Here is a 24,505-nt window from a genome sequence, read left to right on the forward strand (position 1 = left end):
TAAAATTATCGCGGCTTTGCCCCCATCACCTGTTTCCCCTGCACAGACTGAGCCAGAACCCTTCAGTCCCCCTCAGACTCGGACCCGAGGGCCTCCCAAAATTATCGCCCCACTCCGGGAAGTAGCAGGATCCGAAGGCATCTTGCGCGTTCACGTCCCTTTCTCCTTAGGAGATTTAGCCCAACTAGAGAAATGCCTAGGTTCCTTTTCCACTGATCCCACGACCTACATCAGGGAGTATCAATGGACCCTCCAGTCTTACAGCCTCACGCATCATGACATTTTCATGCTCCTAGCCAATACTCTCCTCCCTGAGGAGCGTAGACGAGCTTGGGACTTCGCCCAAATGCATGCTACCGAAACCCACAGGACTGACCCCACCTGTCCCCCTGGTCCCACTGCTGTCCCCGAACAAGACCCACACTGGGACTATAACACCACTGTGGGTCTCCACTCTCGAGATATTTTTGCCTCCTGCTTAATAGCAGGTCTAAAAAAGGCAGCTCGTAAAGTAGTCAATTTTCAAAAGCTCCAAGACATAATTCAAAAGAGAGACGAAACCCCCTCCGAGTTCTTAGATAGACTCACTCAAGCCCTATTACAGCATACCAGCCTGGACCCAGAAACACCTGAAGGAAGACAGGTCCTTATGACATACTTCCTAGCTCAAAGCTACCCCGACATTAAAGCTAAACTCAAAAAGTTAGAACAGGGCCCCGCTACCCCACAGACTGAGATCCTAACAGTGGCCTTTAAAGTCTTCCATAACCGGGAGGAGAAAGAATGCCGTAAACAAAAAGCTGATCAGGCCAATTTCCAGATGTTGGCCCAGCTGATAAAACCACAACCTGGGCGCCCCTCTACAGACAAGCCCCCCCGCTGGAGCTTGTTTCAAGTGCGGAGAAGAGGGACATTGGTCAAGGGCGTGCCCCTCCCCCAGATCTCCTACCACCCCATGCCCCAGATGCCACAAAAAGGGCCACTGGGGGTCTGATTGCCCAACCACCCGAAGGGGAGGCTGGATGAACAACCCCCATCCTAAGCCCACCGTAGTGGGGCTGGCAGAAGAAGATTGACGGGGCCTTGGGGCTTCTCGCCCGACCATTTCCATCACCAAACAGGAGCCCAGGGTTACTTTAACAGTAGACGGTCGCCCCATCTCCTTCCTCCTAGATACAGGAGCCACCTTCTCAGTCTTGCGAGAATACCGGGGCCCTACCACGCCAGCCATTACTCCTATAGTTGGGGTAGGAGGTAAACAGATTTTCCCATTAAACCCCCCCCCTTTTATGCACAATCCTAGACAGTCCCATACCTTTCTCCCACTCCTTCCTAGTTATGCCCCAGTGTCCCATCCCTTTACTAGGACGGGAATCCTTTCCCTCCTCCACGTTTCCATAACTATATCCAATCCCACAGCCCCCAGTACTCCCTTTCTGATGGCCCTCATAGCCGACAACCCCCCTTTACCCAATGAAAGCTCCGGTTCTGCCCTTATACACCCTGTAAATCCCAAAGTTTGGGACATTACAAGCCCCTCCATGGCCCTATGTCCCCCTGCCTCTATCAAATTACGTGACCCCTCTCAGTATATCTGTCAGGCCCAATACCCCCTAACCACTTCAGCCCTCATAGGCCTCCAACCCATCATTCAAGATCTCTTAAACAAAAACTACCTCAGACCCACTCACTCCCCATTTAATACCCCCATATTAGCTGTTAAAAAAAAAACAACGGATCTTTCCGCCTTGCCCAAGACCTTCGCCTCATCAACATAGCCGTTGTCCCTATCCATCCCTTAGTTCCAAATCCATACACCCTTTTATCGCAGATCCCTGCTTCCGCATCCCACTTCTCAGTCCTAGATCTCAAGGACGCATTTTTTTCTATCCCTCTAGACCCCTCCTTCCAAGATTTTTTTGCCTTCACCTGGACGGACCCATACAGCAGACATTCTGTACAACTTACTTGGACAGTTTTACCACAAGGCTTCCGAGATAGTCCCCATATTTTTGAACAAGTCCTAGATCAAGACCTCAAACAGTTTCACCATGATCACCCCGTCCACTTTATTACAATATGTAGATGATCTTCTGCTCTGCAGTCCCTCGTGGGAACAGTCTCAACTTGACACTGCGTCTCTACTTAACCTTCTAGCTTCCAGAGGTTACCGAGTATCCCCTGTCAAAGCTCAAATCTCTTCCCCTTCTGTCACTTACCTCAGATTCCTTCTGTCTCAGCAAAGAAAGTCCATTACCTTAGACAGAAAATGACTCCTCTCTGACCTGCCCATTCCCAAAACTAAGACAGAAATCCTTTCCTTTCTAGGCTTGGCTGGGTATTTTAGAGCGTGGATCCCTAACTTCTCCCTGTTGGCAAGTCCCCTATACGACCTCAGCAAGGGCCCCCCTGAAGAACCATTATCATCCTCACCGTGACACTCCTTCATTACGCTCCGTCAAGCCCTTGTAGAAGCTCCAGCTCTCCATCTCCCTGATTTGTCAAAACCCTTCTCATTATACATTCATGAGAGGTCCAGTCAAGCTCTAGGAGTCCTAGGCCAATATTATGGCCCATCCTTTGCCCCAGTAGCTTATCTCTCCAAGCAATTAGACCCCACAGTTCGGGGATGGGCCCCCTGCCTACGGGCATTAGCCGCTGGACAGCTCTTGCAGAAAGAAGCTCATAAACTAACATTCGGAGCGCCCCTTACCATTCTGTCCCCACATCACCTAAAAGATCTCTTAACCTAAAAAAGTTTACAGACTCTCCCTCCCTCCAGACTGCTGATCTTACTGTCCTCTTTCCTCCAAAATCCAAACATTTCTTTCCTCCCCTGCCCGCCCCTGAATCCGGCCACTCTTCTTCCTCTGCCCTACTCTCCTCATACTCCCTCGCATGATTACCTGGAGGCCCTTCACAACTTCCTTCCCTGCCACTCCACAATCTCCGAAGGAGCCCTCTCACACTCCGAACTCATCTGGTTTACTGATGGGTCCTCCTTTAAACATGAGGGCATCCACTACTCAGGATATGCAGTAGTCTCCCTCGAAGATGTCATTGAAGCACGAGCCCTACCCCCTGGTACAACCAATCAGCAGGCTGAACTCATTGCAGCCACCAGAGCTTGCACTCTGGCCCGGGACATGTCTCTCACATTGTACACTGACTCCAAGTACGTATTCCACATTCTCTTGTCCCACGCGGCAGTATGGAAAGAACGAGGCCTCCTCCCCACAAAAGGAAATTCCATAACTAATTCAGCCTTAATTACTAAACTTCTAGAGGCTTCACAACTCCCACACGGACTAGGCATAGTCCACTGCAAATCACATCAAAAAGATTACTCCCCCATTGCAAGAGGTAACAACAAGGCTGACAGAGTAGCCCGGTCTGTTGCCCTATCAGAAAACGCACCAGACAACAATCCGTCTGCCCTTGCAGTTTTAGCCTTATCACAAGACGCCCTCTGCTCTCAGGACAAAGAGTCTCTCTTCCGCCTCTTACATGACCTGTTCCATCCCAGCCCCCAATCCTTAATCCATTTTTTGCAATCTTTTTTTCATCTCTCTCCTGAAGACAAAACCCTACTTAACCAAATCACCTGCAAGTGCACCATCTGCCAATGCACTAACCCTAATACCCCCCTCAAAGCCCGACCCTTCCCGGCTCATCAAGCAAGGGGTAATGTCCCCGCTGCAGATTGGCAAATAGACTTCACTAACATGCCCCCTGTATGACGTACCAGATACCTACTCGTGCTAGTAGATACATTTTCAGGATGGGTAGAAGCTTTCCCCACCACTAACAAACGAGCATCCGTAGTTGCCTCTATCCTCCTCACCCAGATCTTTCCTAGGTTCGGGATGCCCACTCCCCTCCAATCAGATAATGGCCCTGAGTTCTCTGCCCAAATTATCCAAAACCTCTCCAAGTCGCTCTCGCTCCCCTGGCATTTACATTGTCCTTATCGACCACAAGCTTCAGGAAAAGTAGAAAGAGCCAATAGGACTCTAAAAGACATCCTGACCAAACTATCTCTAGAACTACACCTTGACTGGGTTCGCTTACTTCCCTTAGCTCTACTCCGCATTCGAGCCATCCCAGAGAAACCTTCCTTTTGTCGCCCTTTGAGATCATGTACGGCCGCCCGATTCTACCCCCAGGGCTCCCTTCCCACAAAGGACCAATTCCTCCCAATATAGCCCTTCCACTACTCTCTCTCCTCCGCACTGAATTGTGGAAATATCAGGATTGGCTCCTTCCTGATCCATCCGCCTCCCAAAATCCTCCTGTTTTACAGCCCGGCCAACTAGTGTTTTATAAGCCGCCAGAGGATCAGCCCTCTCTCACCCCGAAATGGAAAGGTCCACACCCAGTTATTCTCTGCACCCCCTCAGCCGCCAAGCTCTCACTGCCTGATAACTCTGTCACCCCTTGGATTCATATCTCCAGGTTGAAACCAAATACCCAAGACCCACCTTCTCTGGACACCCAAGACCCATCAGTCACAATCCAGAGTCCTTCGGATACAGCCCAAGACGCTGTCTACTCTACCACGCCTCATTCCTCTGATCCCTTGAATCTCCGCATCTCCCGTGCACCCTCTTTGCCATCCATACCTGAATCATGACTTTTTCCTCCTTTACTGCTCTCTCGCTTTTTTCCCTCATTCCTATTGTCTTCCCTGCCGCCCCACCCTCCTTTGTATGGCGATTCAATGTCAAGCAGACTTACACACAGCATCAAACAAAAGTTACTGCCCTCATTGCCACATCAGACTGCCCTCTGAAAGGCTGCTCTGAGCCTTTGTACCTCCACTTTCCTCCCTCCACTGAAGTATTCATTTACAGCTACCTTTATTCTCCCTACCTCTGCTTCCTCTATGACCAAAGACAAGCCTATTGCAGGCGATGGCAAGACACCTACGGGGGATGCCCCTACTGGTCTTGCACCATTCACTACATGGGTAACTTTCAGTACCCACAGTATTACTCCTCCAACCATTTCATGAAATATCCCAACGGCTCATTCTCCTTATCAATCCCAGATCCTTGGGACTCTCGATGGGCTGCTGGAGTAACAGCCTCAGTTTACTACAAGGGGTCCTCGACCCCCCCATGGTACCCTTCATATCTCTCGAGAGTATGTTCCCTCTCGCTCCCAGATCTCTCAAGTTGCATCAGATATCAGACATTCCGAAAAAGTCATTATCCAAACTCTTGACGGCGCCTCTTCATCTTCTTATTCCTCCTACTCTTGGTTACAGCTCATTCAAGACACCACCATCTTTCTCAACCACACCCTCAACACCGCCAATTGTTTCTTGTGCGCATCACTACAGCGCCAACTGCTGGCCGCCGTGCCCCTTAATATTTCCAACTACTCCTTCCATGCAGAAGGACAACCCCTCCGTCCCATGGCAGACATACCCCTATGGGAACCAGAATACCCAGATAATCTCACCATCCATCACTGTGTAGGCCCAACTCCACCCTCCTCCAGTGCACTTCACTGCCTCTCTATCTACACCCCTACCTCCGGCTCTAAGACTTTTACACAACCGGGACACTTCTTTTGGTGTAATGGCACTCTTTTCAACTCACTGCCTCTCAACTCCGATACACCCTGCATTCTCGTCACCCTAATCCCACAGCTTACACTTTACAGCATGGCAGAATTCCTTGAGCTCCAACCTCCCTTGCACTCGCGCACAAAAAGGGCTGCTTTCCTTCCCATCATGGTCGGTATCTCTTTAATCACCTCAGCCATTGGGGTGGGGTTTTCGGGAGGAGCCTTGGGTCACTCTCTATGGGCAGTTAGAGATCTCGACGCCAAACTTGAGGGAGCCCTGACATCCACTGCCGATTCCCTAGCCTCTCTCCAAAGACAGGTCACTTCGCTAGCTAAAGTCACCCTTCAAAACCGGCAGGCCCTAGGTCTGCTTGCAACCGAGAATGGCGGCACCTGCGTCTTCCCCCAGGAAGAGTGCTACTGTTACATCAACGAATCCGGCATTGTAGAAACTGACATCACCAAACTCACTGACCTTGCCTCCAGCCTCCACTCTGCTTCCAATTCCAACCCATTCTCTTCAATACTAACAAACCCCCTCCTCACCTGGCTCTGGCCCATTGCAGGCCCCGTAATAGTCATTCTTCTCGTCTGTCTCTTCTTACCCTGTATAATAAAGTTCATCAAATCCCAAGTCGGAAAAATCTCTAATCAAGGTTTCAACCAGCTTTTACTCAGGAACTACGAGCTTCTGGCCACGGAAGACCCCTCACCCTCACGTGACCTCCTCACCACATGCTGAGATGGACCCCTCTCTCCGCTGGAAACTGTTCCTGGAAACAATGGCCGCAGACGCCTGGCTCCTGACACCCATATCCTCTTGGCACCATTGGAATCAACAGGTCCTCAACCTATGGTTACAGGGAACCTTCATTGATTTCCAACCTGAAGAAGTCCACATCTACTCATCCTTACTGTGGGGAGTCCTATCAACCCTTTCCTCCCAATCCTCAAACCCTCACTCCCTTCTCTGCCCCTGTTCAGCAGGAAGCAGTCAGAGAGAAAGCAACGTCCACAAACCCATAGAGGAGAAAGGGGGGAATGAAGGGTCCCCACCAGTAAGATGGCAAACTTCCGGCTTCTTTTCGGGGTCCTCGGTTGCCGCCGGCGCCACCTGAAGCCCAATCACCTCTCGCCCCCCTCCCAATCCCAGCACCTAGCCAACAGCCACCAGCCCCGTAGAAGTAACACCACAATCACCCTATGCCCCTTCCTATATAACCCAGTACCTTTCCCTAATAAAGCGGAACTCTCCGGTGAATTGCTGCTATGTGTCGCTCCTTTCCTTTCAGTTATTGCATTCTTGGGTTCTGTGAGTCTGCTGCTGTTTTGTTCCTTCAGTTTTTGCTTTGTTCTTATACTCCACAGATGAGTGAAATCATTTGGTACTTGTCTTTCTCTGCCTGGCTTATTTCACTGAGCAAAATACCCTCTAGCTCCATCCATGTTGTTGCAAATGGTAGGATTTGTTTTCTTCTTATGGCTGAATAATATTCCACTGTGTATATGTACCAGATCTTCTTTATCCATTCAATTACTGATGGACACTTAGTTTGCTTCCATTTCTTGGCTATTGTAAATAGTGCTGCGATAAACATAGGGGTGCATCTGTCCTTTTCAAACTGGGCTCCTGCATTCTTAGGGTAAATTCCTAGGAGTAGAATTCCTGGGTCAAATGGTATTTCTATTTTGAGATTTTTGAGGAACCTCCATACTGCTTTCCACAATAGTTGAACTAATTTACATTCCCACCAGCAGTGTAGGAGGGTTCCCCTTTCTCCACATCCTTGCCAACATTTGTTATTTGTCTTTTGGATGGTGGCGATCCTTACTGGTGTGAGGTGATATCTCCTTGTGGTTTTAATTTGCATTTCTCTGATGACTAGCGATGTAGAGCATCTTTTCTTGTGTCTGTTGGCCATCTGAATTTCTTCTTTGGAGAACTGTCTGTTCAACTCCTCTGACCATTTTTTTTATTGGATTATTTGCTTTTTGTTTGTTGAGGTGCATGAGCTCTTTACCCATTACAGCCCCATTCTGGCCCCCAGATTGAAGAACATGTTTTCTGTTTTAAACAGACTCGAGCAACATTAGCTTCATTAATAATAACTAATACTTAAAACAGGGTTTACCATGTGTCAGGCACTATTCTAAGTACTGTTACATATATTTATATTAAATGTTAAGATGAGTTGTGGGATTCACATATAAATCAAGTATAAAAACCAAATGAATAATCATATCTGACTTGATTGTTTATAATTCATCAATCAATTGTTCATGATGTGTGATAAAACAGAAACAGTTTCTGTGATAGAACTGCCCTTGCATTGTTCACTATGTAAGAACTTGTTCACCATGTGAGAACTTGGTCATTATGCTTCAGAAGATTGGAGACTGTTGAGAGTTAGGCTTGGGGTTGATTAATGATTGTGTATTGAGTCCCCTATACAGAATTTTATTGTTGTTAACAACCATTTGATCAATAAATATGAGAAATGCCCTCTCAGCACCACTCTTGCGCTGTTAAGCCTTGAGTCCCCTGGCTGGTCCTTTCAGATCTTTGATATTGCATTGTGTCTCCTCCCTTAACTGCGGGTCAGAGACAGGGAGGGACCGACAATGAGTACCTGCAGGTCCTTAACATAAAATCTTGATTGACATAAATCTTAATTCCTGTGAGTCCTTATCTTAATTTTTTAAGATAGGAAAGTGAGCAGAACTGGGATTCTAATGCAGCACTCTGTCTACAGGCTTATAACATCATCTCAAGTAAAGAGATTTAGCTTGAAAATTGATCCCAACAACCCTCAAGGCGTCTGAGAGCTGAGAAGCAGAATGCAAAGCCAGAGCACCATGCGGTGACATGAAGGATGCACGGGCCATGGGCTCTTAGACGATCTTTCAGACTTAAAGAATCAGTAGAGACAGATACTTCTGTGAACTATACCTTATTGAAAAATCCAAGACAGAGAAAGGAAACCAGGCTTTAACACAACAGGTGCAAAATCCTTTAACAGAAATCTTTGGGGCCAGATGTGTTTCTGAAATAAGAAAATTTTCAGAATTTGGAAATGCAATGTTACAAATACTTAATAACCCCAACAAGCTTGCTACAGAATCATATAATCAAAAATCAGTACTTCTGTGCTCACTCTAAGTGGGAGAAAGACTTCTGGAACTTCCAAGGTAAGCTATTTGACTTGAAACCAAATACTACTTCCAAAAGAAAATACATTTTTCAGTTTAAAATATAACATTTGGAGTTTTATACCTGTTCTTGACAAGCCAGAATCTGTTATTTGAATCTGTTCCTTCAAAGCCGTAGCCAACCAGCAGAACGCTGTGATCCAGGGCTTTGCTGCTGCCCTGTGGATCATAATAAATGCCTGGCAGAGTAAAATTCCAACTTGGAGTGAGAAACTCCAACTGACACGTGACAGTAACCCACCCTGACAACCACAGTTAAGAAAGGCATCTCAGAATTCAGTGCAATATCATAAACAAGTTCCAAAAAAGATGTAAATATTTGCCAAAAAATAGTAATGGCCAATAAAAAGGAAAAAGCCAAACAACTCACAAGATACCAACTAAATCCAAGATACTTTCTACAAGATCTACTTATCAAGGATCACTCACATTTGCTGGTATTAATTAGCATAAGCCTTTCTACTCTTAGAATGCTAACTGAGGAAATAGGGCAAAACAAAAGAATACTTAGACTAATTCCAGTAAAAATTTTTTGGAAAAAAGGCCCAACAACTGGAAAATAGTCACCTAAATAGGTTCGAGGAGTACATAGCCACTTAGAAATATTCACGAGGAGTTTACTATGAGAAAACACTTAAAGTATAATGTCAAATGGAGACATCACTGTATTAAATGCACACACTCAAAATTCTACAATCCTGGGAAGCAGGACCTCACACTGGAAACTCAGTCATGGTGGTGGTTTCCAGTTCTGACTGCCTGAATTTCCACAGTGAGGAGACAAACACATCTACCTGCTTTATAGAACTGGAATGACTCATGGCCAGCATCGATGGCAACAGAGATGGGCGACACTGTAGCCATGGCCTTCATAAGGGCCTTCTCCCAACGAGGGACGTCCACGAAGCCAGTGTCGTTGGCGGTGGCAAACTCAGGCTTGTAGTTACAGGCATCTGTGTCCTTTTAAAGGCAAACGGGAAAGAAACTTGATGGCCACCATCCACCCCCTGGGGAACATGAGTTCCAGGTCCATAAAACAGCAGTTTGCAGCTTAATGATTTCCAAGAACTTTGTTATAAAGCAGCCCAGAAAGCAAAATACTTTCAATTGGTTTGAAATGGAAAAATTAGCAGGTGTCTCTTCAATGAGATCCCTTGGGGCTGTCCATAAGACACTTTTCACCATGGAAAAATCTGCATTATATGCAGAACATTGATATATTCTGCAGAACATTGATATATTCTCCATGTTCCACAGAAGTAAGAACAGCTATACTGCTAACTTTGCAAAAGCTGGTAATTCACAATGACAGTTCAGGCAGTTGGCAAAGAATGTGAACATTGAATAAAGGTGCCTGTTATCTCTGAAAATTAACTTTGAAAGCAGAGATAGAAAAACAATTTAAGGAGCCTCATTTACCCTTGCAAGGGTAAGGATAGGATTCCTCTGAGTCCTCCATTCTCCTTATACTGGAAGTCATTGTCCATTAGGCCACCGTTGCAGCCCTCATTGCCTTGAGACTGAGAGTAGTCCACCAGGTTCTGCTCACTCAGTGGAACAAGTTTACCAGTTTTCTGGAACATCTGTCCTTCCAGGGCACCAGTTTCACTAGAAGTCCAGCGTTTTGAGCAGGCCCTGGCCTCTGCAACTCTGGGCCATCAGGCTAGCCACCACACACTGGGCACCGAGGGATCTGCAGGGCCAGTGCCCAGGTGGTGTGTGCTGATAAATGTTCCCACTGCAGCCCTGAACAGTACCTCATGGTGGTATACCTGGTGCCCACCATCTGCAACTGTCAGTGGGTGGTCCCAGGTGCTGGAAATTCCATGCCCTTTGATCTTTTGTGAGGTCTCCTTGGGGGGACCAGTTGCCCCTAGTGGGTGGGGCTTTGTGACATGTGCCCAGGTGATGTCACAATTGCAGTTGCTGGGCAGACAGCTCAGTGTGTGCTTGGCCTTGAGAGGAGTCAGAAGCAATGGAGATGCTCTCCTAGTTTCATACTCTATTCTCAGATCCTTTGCTGATTGTCTGTATGGGCAATTTCCTTCCTGTGTTCCATGCCCCACCCGGCTGCTGTCCCCAGCCCTGCCATCATCATCCTCTGCTTCTCCCACCCTGGTACACTGCCCCTCCTGCCAGGGAGCACCCTGCCATTCCTGCACCTGCCGACTTCCCTGGTCACGGGCTGATTGTCCAGCTTGTGTACCACGATTGGGGGCTTTTACATCCAGCCACAGAGGCAACATCCTATCCAGCAGCCCAGATGCTCCCCTCTGGGCGTCCTGCCCTTGATGAACTGGAGAGACCCGCCAAGGTAGCCCACACTCTCAGCATGTAATTCCAGGATGTTTGGACACTTACTTGCCAGGAGCATTGCTTCTCTTTCAGGGAAAATGTGTACTCTACTGCGTTTCTGATCTGAGCAGGTAGCCAAGGCTGGGAAGCCAGTGCCAGCCATTCATCTCCCACCCAGAAATGGAGGTCCCCTAAGAGCCTGCAGAAGGGGTGACAGAAGAGGAGGATCATGCAGAGCCCACAGGGCAGGACGACGAGAACAGGAGACCCCAAGGCAGTGGAATATGTCATCTACATCAAGGTCCCTAGACACCAGCAGAGTTCTTCCCTCCCTGGAGTGCAGGCTGGGGCCTCTGGACCACCACCCTAGGCCCCAGATGATGGCTCGAGGGAGACCACCCAGATGTCTCAGGTGAGCTCCTCTGAAGATCACAGGGCCCCCGCTTCTTACAGCCCTTCTGGAGATGCTCTGCCACCTGGGAGGCTTGATTCAGAAGCAGCAGTGCTCTCTGACCCCAGCCCCTGCTGCTCCGGTTGCCAAAGACGTCCACAGAGGAAGTGCAGGTGAAGACCATCAGCGAGCACCGCAGACTCACTGCCGACTGGGAAGAAGATGCAGGGCACGAGGCCTTCAGTCGTGCCATCCAGGAGCTCTTTGCTGGGACCTGCCAGCAGCAGGCCCCACAAGAGGAAAACATCCATGCCTCCGGAGGTCCCTCTGCTGCAGCCACTGCCACTACCAGTGCCATGGGATCACAGTGAGCTGCCCCCACCTCCTAAACTTCCTTGCTTAGCTGTTGCCAAAACCTGGGCAACCTGGAAGTTATGGTTGACAGCAGTGCCACTCAGCCTGCCCCCCTTCCTCCACCCCACCTGTGCCAGAGATTGCAGGCTCCCTGCCCTTGACCACTCATAGCTTAGAGGTCCCTGCAGAGGAAAGTCCACCAGCATGCCCAGCAGTCAGGACAGAAGCTCGCAACTTACAGCTCACTGCTTCCCTCAATAACTCTGTTCTCACTGTCCCATCAATCACATCCACTGCAGGCCTGCAGGCACCTGCAGGCACCTGCAGGCACCTGCAGGCTTGCCCCCCCACCTACTTCAGATCCTGATAGGAACATGGACATGACTCCCCCTTCCCATGCTGTCATCTTCACTGCTCCCCCAGACTCCACTGGGAGACTGAACCACAGGCACCCCGCAAAGGGACCAGGCCCCACCAACCCACTTTTATTGATTCCCACCCACACCCTCATTTTTAACCACCCCAGAGGCCCCAAAGCTACCCCTCAGCCCACAACCTGGATTCTTAACAGGCAGCCCCAGAAAGCCCGTCTCCCCATAGTTCTCGCATTCTCCGGTTCATTCCTCATGGCCCCTTCAGTCTGCCACAATACATCAGGCACACCTATGCAAACCTTACTTTTGATAATGATGCCATGGATACAACACTGCCTTCCCAGGCCGTCATTTTCCATCCTTCCCTTGTCTCTGGGACAAATCACTTCCCGGCTTCTGTGGTACCACCTGGTTCTCAGAACAAACCAGGCAGTGATAGTATTGCTTCAGCCCATGTCTCCACCTCTTTATCTTCCAAACTAGCTGGCAGAAAAAATGTAATTTCCACCCATCTCTCTAACCCAATAATCCCAGTTCCAAGCACTTCTTGGAACTTTGATGGGAAGAAGCCTGAAAAACCTCTTGGAAAACAGGTAGCCCCAGGCTCTCATGCCACACAGTAACCCAGAGGCAGCAAAATGCAAACAAACCCTCAGGTTTTCACATTGCCAGTTCCTGCATTTGGCAACATTTGGCAAACCAGCCTTTGGTATTCTGAGTGGGACCACCACCACCAGTGGACTTAGAGTTCCTACCAGCATGCCCAGCAATTGGGACAGAAGCTCACTGCTTACAGGTGCCACACCAAGCCCACTCATGCTGGCAGCCCATGCAGCCCCTATGGATGGGGGGACACCAGGGCCCAGTGTGCATGTCCGAGGCCCCACTCACCTGCAGACATCCCAAAGAGTCAACAAGTCACTCAGAAGAAGGATTGTCCCACTCCTATTTGTCCTGACTGTAAGATAATGGGGACTCTATTTGGCCACAGCATTGGTGGCCCAGGATGACAGGCAAACACTTCCGTGGCAGCTCCAGCAGCCCCTATCAATGGGGTACACCAGGGCTCAGTGTGCCTAAATTAGGCCCCACTCATCCACAGACATCCCAAACACTAAGTCATGCAAGAAGATGGAATGTGGCACTCCTATTCCACCAAACAGTAAGATAATGGGGACTCTGTTTGGCCACAGAATGGCTACCCCAGGAGGGCAGGCAAACACCTCCATGCCAGCTCTTGCAGCCATTATAGAAGGGGGAACACCAGGGCTCAGTGTGCTTGCTCTAGGCCCCTCTCATCCACAGGCATCTCAAATACTCAACAAGAAGTCATGCAGTAAGAGGGAATATCCCATTCCTATTCGTTGTGACAGGAAGAAAATGGGGATTCTGCTTGGCCAGAGCATGGGTGGCCCAGGATGACAGGCAAACCTATCCATGGCAGCTCCTGAAGCCTCTATGGAAAGGGGGACACCAGGGCTCTGTGTGCCTGTCCGAGGCCCCACTCACCATAGACATCCCAAACAGTCAGGAAGGAGTCACGCAGGAAGAGAGAAAGTGGCACTCCCATTCCTCCTCACAGTAAGAAAACGACTATGCATGGGCACAACATGGCTGCCCCAGGATGACAGGCAAGTGCCTCAATGGCAGGAAACCTTATGAGGGTACCTTAAATCCTAGCATGTTGTTCCCACCATTCCTCATCAAAGATGGTGCAGTAATGGGAGGCCACCCCACTGTCCCCATGATGGGTGCCCCAGTGTCCCCACATCCATCAATGCACCTGGAGCCCACCTGGACATGTACAACCTCCTGCATGTGCAGGCACCACCGTCATGAAAAAGAAATGTGGGTCCAAAAGCACATCTGCTAACACCTTCCATCCGGGTAGCTGGGGCTCACCTGGGCATACCAAAGCCAACACAGTTAAAAAGGCCAGCACTGTCCCTTTGCCTAACTACCCATTCTAGTTCCACCTTCAAGCCAAGCACCTGGGGCACACCTGCTAGAAAGGTGCAAAGGTCAGGGACATCATTCCCATGACGGAAGGACCTGGTGTTCCTTGTTTCCATCAGTACAGCTGGAGCCCACCTGGCCAAGACACAGGTGACACAGTTGTTGGGACAATCATCTCACCTGTAATAGGAGGGCCCTGTGTCCCCACCTGCCACTCCAACACTTGGAAGCTACCTACCCAGAGCCCAGGTGGTGGTATGGGCCATAGCACCACTCCTGCTGTGACTGGATATACTCATGGACACCATCGGTACAGGCACCTGGGGCCCTGCTAGCCAATAAAGTGCAGGTGGTATAATGGGGGATAGCACCATATGTTTTTAAAGAGAAACTATTCTCAGCCAAAACACTTGCCCCCGCCCTGACCAACAGCAGGAAGCCCTCTGGCTTTGCAGGAGTCAGCAGCATCTTTAGAGGCTCCCGGTCAAACAGCCATGCCTGGACTCTGGGCACAGCAAGCTGCACTTGGCCTTTAGGGCACCCTTAGTGCCTGATCAGAGCTTCACAGGAACCACAGACTTTGTGGAAACTCAACCTGCTCTCTCCCTACAGCAAGCCAGAGCCCACACCTCAAGAGTGTGTATGTTAGAAGGACAGTTTTCTCTAGTCTTGGAACCAAGAAGACTAATAATAACTAACTATTAAAGTAGCTTTTTCTAAGTGCTTCATTTCCTCCTGTCCATTTACCAAAATGTGCCCTAATCTTTCCAAAATTATGTATATACCTTATATATTCATATTTAACCTTGTTCTTATTAATCTGCCTCTGCTCTGTCTTTACTGAGTCAGCTACAGAGGAAGAATTGACATGTGAAGGGTGATGTTTTGAGCCAGACTTAACTATGTAAACTTTTCTGGGGCCCAGTGACTGGGATGGGGAAGTAGTCATATGTTACGACTGCACATGCTGACTCCTGAAATATGTGTGCTGAGTGTGAGGGCTGACAGTCTGGTGGGGAAGGAAAGTCCAAAGGAGGGAGAATGGGTTGCCCCTTCCCTCTTCTCTCCCACTGCTCTGAGCTTGCTGGAGACTAGGTAATCCTTGCTGTGGCATAGGAAACCACTCTACAATTTTTTTTTAATGTTTCAATTTTGTGTGTGTGTCTTATATAATTTAGACTTTGGCCAACCATTCTCACACATTCCCACTTCACCTTGAGAGCATGGATTTGGCATCCAGGTTCTTGAGTCTGGAGGAACAATGAAAGAAAGAGCTCCTGCCTGCTATATAATTACTGAAAATTTAAGTTCTTAGAATTTATCATTCAGCTTAAAAATATCAGAAAAGAGCCTATTTAATAACTGACCTGACTCTCACCTAAACTGCTAAAATATCAAATCACATGAGTTATAATTTGTCCACTCTGGTTGACCCTAGACTTCTGCAGGGTCTCCACTAGACTTAATAAGGGCAGAATTCCTGATTTTGTTTACCTACGTTCTAGCTGGAGGGGAGAAAAGAAACAATGAACATTTATACATTTTCTGGTAGGTTAGCTAGTAACAAATGCTATGAAGAATAAAGCATCATATGAGGGATTGAGATTGCAGGCAGAGAAAAGCAGGGATTTCAATTTAAACAGAACAGGATAAGCCTTGCTGGAGAGATGGGATTGAACAGTCTAGAAGGAGTGATTGAATCACATATCTGAGGGAGAAACATCCCAGGTATTGGAAGAAATTACTGCAAAAGCCAAGGAGAAGGATACCTGTGATCTTCAGGGAGCAGTTAGTAAGTTAATGTGGCTAGAATAGAGTCAGCAAGTGGGAGGGAGGGAGAAGAGGAAGGCAGATGTGGGCTGAAGTCCCTGCACCTGCTGATTTTGTAATCACACACAGTTGACTCAACCTGGAGTATCTCAGTGAACTCAGTGCTTTCTCTATGGCCTATTTACCTTGCAAGAGTTTTGAAAGATAATGTAGGGAAGTAACTTATAAGCTGTGGATAAAATGAAGGTTCCTGTGGCCAGGATTCTCACCTGGCCCTGGTTCGCTAGCTCACTACACAGGTGTTTGCAATACGTTGCTATTGACTCTATATAAACAGCTCTGCCCAATGGTCTGGGTGACACGGTGGCATGGCTGCAAGGCTGCAGGAGAGCAGAGCAGAGGCTGGAGTGGTGGCAGTGCTGGGGACAGAGGCCCAGAGGACTCCTGTGTGGGATGACTGTGCAGGCAAAGAGGCCCAGAGGACAGCTGTGTGGACAGAGAGGCCCAGAGGCAGAGACTGGCTTGCTGCATGCAGACTCGCTCTGAGTGAATGGAATTTTAGTGATTGACCTGCCCCTGTGGAAATAAAGTTGGGTATAATCCTTTGCACCCCAAGAACGTTTTACTGTCATTTTCTTTGGTCACTTTGAATCCATAGTGAACTTGTCCACGGGTGAAACTCATTGGCAAGACAGCAGACTAATTAGGTAGGTTAGGTAAGTAGATATGCATAGATCCTTGGATGATGGATGGAGCTGGAGCCTATACAGAGATGTGAGCTTCATGGCAATAGGGCTTTCATTGCCTTCACTAGGCATTTCAAACAGGAGTTAGCACTTTAACAGGAGCATAAAAATGCTTACATTTATGGAGTAAACACATGGAAAAATATGATAAAGGGAGCCTAAAAATGCACAGCGTTGAGCCTAGTGCAACATTTATGACACTAACTCAGTAAAAACAAAGAACACCATCACAGAGAGGCTGCTGGACTCCTCCAGGCCCCCTGCTGCCTGATTCATTTGCTCTTAAGTTACTTATTACAGTTCCAGAGGATCAAAGCTCCTGCTCCCTGAATGCAGAGAATCGCCTGCCCTTTGTAGTCAGACCTGCCTCTGAGAAGCAGGGTTGAAATCCAGTTTGCTTCTAATAGTTTCACATCTACTCTTTGCAATGCCCGGCAATATTACCAGGGACAAATCTTTAAAATTCGTACTTCTTGGGCTTTTTTTTCTAAGGCTTTCAAGATTAAAAAAATGATCCTGATACAGCAAGCATTTAACAAATGTGTGAGAGATGTAAGGATGATTCCGAATTTCATGTTTGAATGCACTCACACAGTCGAAGCTATTTCTAAATGTAAATATTTTATTTATGAAAATAATAAATGAACTTGATTGCATCTTGAGTAATACTGAAATGCAGCCCTTCTCCCTAAAGAATCCCTCTGGGGAGATAGTTTTTGGCACTTTTATGTGACCCCCATAACTCTAAACATTATGCTTATCCTGCCGTATCATGACATACCCATTTTAGACAACATTTGTGCCACCCTAACCTGAGGAAGGAGGATAAGCTCCACTCCACTGCTTTTCTGACCTTTTTCTTCCTAACACATCATATTCATTTAATTTTGCTTTTTTTCCCTTGCACTATTTGCCATAATAAAGTTTGTTGTTATTTTTTAATTCTTGAACTCAGTAGTATTTACTGTACTGGGTCCCTTCCTTTTCTAGAACACTTGTCCTTCCTTTACTCAGTTTGGAAGCTGTAAGACTAAATAAAGTAAGGATATGGACTGAGAGGAAAGGTGCCAAAGGTTCTACTCAAATTGCTTTTAGGCTAACCAGAGTGCTATTTGCTAATTATCAAAAATGTGTGGTTATGGCCCTGTCATCCTAGTTTCCTAGCTTTGTGGGAAAGCCAGCAATCTGGATTTCAACCAGCACTCCAAGTAATTATGATGCAGATAGTCCATGTTCCAGATTGTGCCAGGTACTGATCTAGGCCCTAATTGAGAGCTCACCAAAGGCCCCATATGTCAAAAGATTAAACATTTTGTATGGGATTCTGGGTCAAAACTCTGGGTAGTAATAAACAGTATTTTCCCTGCATGTATTTCTCAAGAACTAGAAGATAGCTTGTGGAAAATTTGAGAATTTCAAATTCATGGATGAATGCCTTTCTTGCCCTAAATATATATTCATTTTAGAGACCTAGAAACTGCCCCTGAGTGTGATAGGCCTGCCCAGACCCTCCCTGAACCAGTCACTTTTATGTGAGGTAACAAGGCTTCCTGGCAGCAATTCACACCTTACCTGAGAGAGAGCTGGCAGTGGTCTTCTCAGCAGCCCCAAGAGAGGAGGGCTGCCCTCAGATGCCTCTTAGAAAAACTGAGGCTCAGAGAATCATACTAAGTGTTTGAGCCATGAGATGGATCTGGGTTTACCCAAGGTTGGGGTGTGGGGGGAGGGGAGAAAAATAAAACAAAACCACTCCTGAAAAATGGTCTCTCTGAGGTAAATAGTACCTTTGTTTTAAATCCACACTAAGTTTGATATTAGAGACTTTCTTAGAAGATGATTTTCATAAGATGGAGAACAAATGAAAGTTTATGGGCAAAGAAATGGCAGTTGCTGGAGGGAAGTGGGGTGTTGAGGTAAAGAGTTCAAAACAAGCTCAGTCAGTTTCTTGGAGTAGCATCTGAATCATTGAGAAATGATTTCTTTAAACTTCAGAAAGACTGTTTGCATGAGTGTTAGGGTGGAAAAAAGTAGAAAGGAAAAGAATAATGTGACTTCAGTGAGGAGAAGTTACCTTTCTCTTTAATAGGAGAAGAAAGGGCCTGTGGAGAAAGCTTCATGTATTAGGCATTTGTTAATCAGGATGAACATGGGGGAAAATGGTGACCATTGTACTGGTTTCAAAGATCCCTCAAAACCAAAGCATCATTTCCCAGGAGTGGTGTACATGTACAACATAACTACTGTGCGTTAGACACATTACTAAGTGTGTTTCCAGTCACGCATTTTCACAGGAGTAACAGTTCCTACGAGGTATGTCTTAATTCCCCACGGCTGCTGTAACAAATCATCACAAACTCGGTGACTGAAAACAGAACAAACACTCTTACTCTCTCACGGTTCTGAAGGTCAGGGATTCTAAAACCAGTTTCACTGGACTAATATCAGGAATCGGCAAGACTGTGCTCCCTCTAGAGGCTCTAAGGGAAACTCCACTTCCTTGCCTTCTCTAAATTCTGGAGGCTGCCAGCATTCCACACATTTCGACCCCATCAGTCCAACCCCTGCTTCATCATCACATTCTTTGAATGCAGTAAAAGCACTCTCTGCCTTTCTTTGATAAGAACACTAGTGGTTATGTTTATGGTCCTTCCAAATAATCCAGGATGAGATCCCCAATTGAAGATCCTTAGTGTAATCCCATCTGTGAAATCCTGTTAGTCATAAAAGGTGACATTCAAAAAAAAAGGTGACATTCACTGGTTCTGGGAAGTAGGACATGGACATTTCGGGGCAAGGGTATTATTCAGCCTACTACAAGGCAGATAGTGTTACTCATCCCAGATGCAGAAAATGAAGTTTAGGGAAGTAATGTGTCCTAGGTTTTACAGTGTTTCAGAATGGAGACTGAAATTTCAGAAGTCTGACTTTAAGACACACTCCCAACCACTATTAAACCTGTCTTCTTCACCACTGTGTATCCTTGGTTAAGAGTCACACTTAGGTATGAAGACCTCCTTGGATAAAAGACCATGTACTTACTCTCTTCTCTTTCACTTCATTTGCCTGGTCTAGAGTAGAGAACTTAGTCCAGAGTAGAGAGTTCAGACAACTGTTATGCAGGCCTATTAAGAAAGAGCACTGATGCTTGGTTTGAACTTGGTAATGGCCTTTTATTTTTAATAGAATATACCATCAAGGGATGTTATCACCACTTCGTATATTTAAATTACCAAACAAAACAACAACAAAAAGCTATTCAAAGGTGTCAGGGACTTGTCTAAAGCCACCCTGGAGGGCAGGCAAAGAGCTGGTACCAGATGCTGGATACCCCATCCTGGCTTCATCTTATCCAGGCCTGATTAGGCTTCTGTTCAGAGTGACTTTTCACTCAGCATCTGAGACCTTAGAGCCCAGCTTCAAGATTGAAGTTAGCTGGGAGATCACAGATATTTGTAGTAACCACTAATTCATAATCTGCTATCTCGATCCATTGTGGGAGAGGGCTTGACATTTTAAAAATCCTTTTCTGCTTGGGAAAGAGCAGAGCAGCCTTTGCTTCCCTGGCTGTGACCTACTGTCCCTTGCAAAGGTGATTCGGCAAGTGCAGCTGTGAAACCATCTCCAAAATCATACATCTATGGAAAATTCCAGTCAGGTTTTAGACCCAGTCACAGTACATTTTTCTGGAGATCAGTAATGCTCTCTGTATGCTGGCTGACAAGGGCACGATCTCCGTGTTATTATACTCCATTTGTCAGCTCCTCTCTGACACAGTTTTTCCTTGGGATTCCTTAGGAATATTTGAGGTATTTAGGCATGATTTCAGGAGCTGCTCCTGCCTCTATCCTCATTTCTTAATCAACATTTCTTAGTTGAGACTATAAATAATTCAACCCAGTGAGTGATCACAGTCATTCTTCCTTCCTCTGCTTCATTTGAACCTCTAGACCCTTGAAGGTTCACATACGTGGTGTCAGATGTTCACCATCATCACTTATTTTCAGGAGTCAAGGCTACAAAGGTAATTGGCAAGTTCGTTAGCTTTTCCATTTCTTCCCTCCTGATTGTCTGAGAGTGATTTGCTAGAGACTGTGTGTTTTGATGTTTTGCAAAGCTCCGTGGCAGAGACAATATTGAAATCTTGCCCTGGAGAAACAGACATTCTGTTAATTGTTCTCTTTTGCTTATAGAACAAGAAAGAGATTCATCTATCAAATAGTTCCACAATGCTTCTCTAAGTGCATTGCAAAGGATCTGGGTTGGAATGGCAATACTCCGCCTTCTCTGTTGCAAGGTACTTCCCATTCCATAAAATGAGAATATGAGAAATTCAGTCTCTCATATATTGATTCATGAAGTTTGAGTCTCTGAGATTTTCCCTCCTCATACTATCATGGAGGAAGGAATTGTTGGCCAAATCCTGGGTCACATGTTTATATTTTCTAGTTCAGTGTTTATCTTTTAAGTCTGTTTAGATTGCCTTTTACCATGTAGAATTCTTTTAATTTTTATAAAATCAAATCCACTGCCTTTTTCTTTATGACATCTCCATTTCATGCTCTGCTTAGGGAAAGATTTCCTCATAATAGGAATATTGTTTCTTACCTAAGTTTACATTCTTCTGGGTATTTTTTTCTTACCATAAAATATTACCAAATGTATGGTGTACAGGCTGTCCTTGCTCTGCACAGGTGCCAATGCCTTAGTCCCTGTCCTCAAATGTCTTCCCCAGAAAGCATTTTATATTACTTCCTGAAATAGATTCTGACTACTAATGACTCTCTTTGAATTTTAAAAGTATTTGGTTGAAATGTTTTAAATGTACTTAAAGGCTCTCATCCACATCCACTACAAAGACGTATATATACTCAGATGATATCAGAGGAATAGGCATTTTCTATTCCTCCTCAATGATTTCTATATGGGAACAAAATGGTAAATAAAAATTTTCACTAACGTTTACAGTGAAAATTTCCTTTTTAGATAATCTTGCCTATGTTCTTTATGAAGGAAAATGAGAATTATGGTTCCACTATTTTTCTTTTTACTGTGGCTATATAGAAACATAAGCTAAATTTAAATCAGTCCTTTAGCACCTTTTATTCCTTGAGAGATTATTGATTTGGCTCTAAATATTTAGATCCACAAACTGTTTTCTCATCTAGATCTTTATTTTAGATATTTCACAATTGCAAGTTGCCTAAAACTCTGTAATTAATGGCATTCCATACATTATAAATAAATCTGTTAATGTCCATTGAGTAAAATACATTGACTAAACTTTTGCCTCTGACTGTATGTCAACTATGTTTAAGTGTTGAATGACTTTGTATGTTATTTGCCCACCCTATGAATAGTTAAAAAACAACTGCACACTTAGAAAAAGGGATATTTGGGTTAAACAACATATTTAAAGACAGTTATATTTATGTAATTGAGTGTTCTGATTTCAAAGCAAAATCAACTTTGTGAAATTTGTCTAATATTTAAATTACTATTCAACCTGCTGATTAGCTTTGACCAAACATTAAAAGCTGTTCTAGAAACTTAACCTCAGATAATAGATATATATTAGCTGGAAATTTAAGATGGCTTAAAAAATTCATTTTCAGAAGACTTATTTAGAAATTATGACAAATCTACAGAATAGAAAAATGTGCAAATACTTTGTGGTTATTTACATGTTCACATAGAAAATCATTTATGAAATAATTTAAAGTCTGTTACAAAATTGTATACAGAGCTATACATTTTTAAAGTGATACAATCAAATCAACAAGGCCCAAGTGCTTGCCATGGGAGCAAAGAAATGAAGTCAATAATATAAAATGATAAAGAAAAAAAAATAAAGCATTATTTTGGCAGTTTACCAGTAATTATTGAGTTTTTCTTTTACATAATTGATTGTCTCTGGGTATAATATAAAGGAGAGTAGGAGTTAAAGGGGGAATAATTTGAAATAAATTAATTTTAAACTTAATTCGAGTAACAATTGTTAGAAGCAATTACCAACGTAGAATAAAATGACAGTGGTTTAGTGACAACAAAAATAAAATAAAAAAGTCACAGGGATAAAAAGTACAGAATAGAGAATTTAGTCAATAACATTGTAACTTGGTATGGTGACAGTTGGTAACTATACTTATCCTGGTGAGCATTTCATAAGGTATATAATTGTGGAATCACTATGTTGGATGCCTGAAAACAATATAATATTGTAGGTCAACTATCCTTCAATTTAAAAAAAGAAGAAAATAAATCTTTGTCACACACACATAACAGTGTAACGGCAGTGCCTCCGGCTGGCAGCCTGCCTGTATCCACACAGTGACACAGGGGCCCGAGGCCTTTTCATCTGTGAGCCCATGTTCTCCCAGCACCTCGCCATTCTCTTCATCTAGCCAGGGGGGAAGAGAGCATTGGCAACAGGGCAACCACTTCTTAAACTCTGTTCCCACAAATGCAGTATTCACCCACCTTCCTTCAAAGAAGCCTCATGTCCAAATGTAACCTAGATACCCACGGCCTGGAGAGCTTGGTCCAGAAACTGGGCAAAGCTTCTAACACTTCCCAGTGATGATGCTGTTTGACAGGTATCAGTCACAGTGCTCACAGAGCAGCTTCCATTGTTCCCACCATTCTCAAGTCCTCTTTCTATGACATTCAGGGAACCACACTATTATTTGATTGAACATGTGGCCATGTTTTGTGTATTTACCTCTTTTTTTCTGAATTATCATTCCCCTGCTAGACCCTTCTTAAAAGGGCACTTACACTATTTTGGTTCAAATGTTCATTTTATTGAAGACAATATTGAAATCCAGAGAAATTAAGCAGCTTGGTGCATATTTACTTAGTAACAATCCCATAACTGGAACCCATACACTAGCAATCTCATAACTAGAACCAAATACAACCCAGTTATATGTGGATTTTTGACTGCAGAGGGGTCAGCATTTTGTGTTATTCAAGGGTCAACTGTACTTAATGTATTGGAGATCTACAGTGTATTGGAGAATAATAATAATAATACAATAATTGTTCATTTGGCTATTTGTTGTCTTTGAAAGAAAAAATACTTTTAGTTTCCCTGGGGCAACTACCTATAACTGCAGGGCCCTACAAAGCTCTGATTGTGAAGGATTAGCTCACTTCAAAACATATATTCTTTAAATTATACATAATAAGACTATGGTGTAATACAATAATACAAAATAGGTTTTCTTGTGTGGGTTCCTGGGAAGTAGCCTATATAATGGGGTTCATATGCAGGCAGTTTATTAGGTACTGCTCTTCTAGGGACAGGAAGAAAGCAATATTGGCAATGGGGAGACTTATGGCAGCAGCACAGACATAGGGAGCCTCAGCTGTCCTTCCTGGGATTCTGAGGTAGCCATGACCCTGCAGAGTTCTCTCAGCCTGGCTGAGTGGGTTGGGTGTTCATACCCTATCACTCACTTGGTGGATGCAGGCCATCCCCGGGAGGAAATAACCACGGTGGGCAAGGGACTTTTCCTCATCTGTATTTGAAGGCGGCTAATTTGAGGGCTGCCCTTGCAGCAGGTGATATCATTCCTGAACTGAGATCTGGTTGATGCATCACATTTCTACTACAAAAGTTTATGTGACATAGAAAAAAAGTAGCAGGAGGGGCAACCCAGATGGCTTTCTCTAAATCTTAAGATGGTTGACCCATTTATTCCACAGTCCAAACTCAAACAAGACTTATTTTGGATAGACATAATAAAAAATATTATTCTGTTGATAAGTCAATCTTATATAATTATCCATTTATGTTTATTTGCATGTTATTTTATTTCATAAAGTGTATGAGG

General features: G+C 45.2%; 1 pseudogene; it reads right to left on the bottom strand.

The window, feature by feature from the left end:
• Positions 1 to 7,591: 7,591 nt before the first annotated feature.
• Positions 7,592 to 10,546, bottom strand: LOC140844693 (procathepsin L-like; annotated as a pseudogene).
• Positions 10,547 to 24,505: the final 13,959 nt, after the last annotated feature.

Source organism: Manis javanica, chromosome 11 (assembly GCF_040802235.1).
Source record: "Manis javanica isolate MJ-LG chromosome 11, MJ_LKY, whole genome shotgun sequence".
In the NCBI taxonomy this organism is placed as follows: domain Eukaryota; kingdom Metazoa; phylum Chordata; class Mammalia; order Pholidota; family Manidae; genus Manis; species Manis javanica.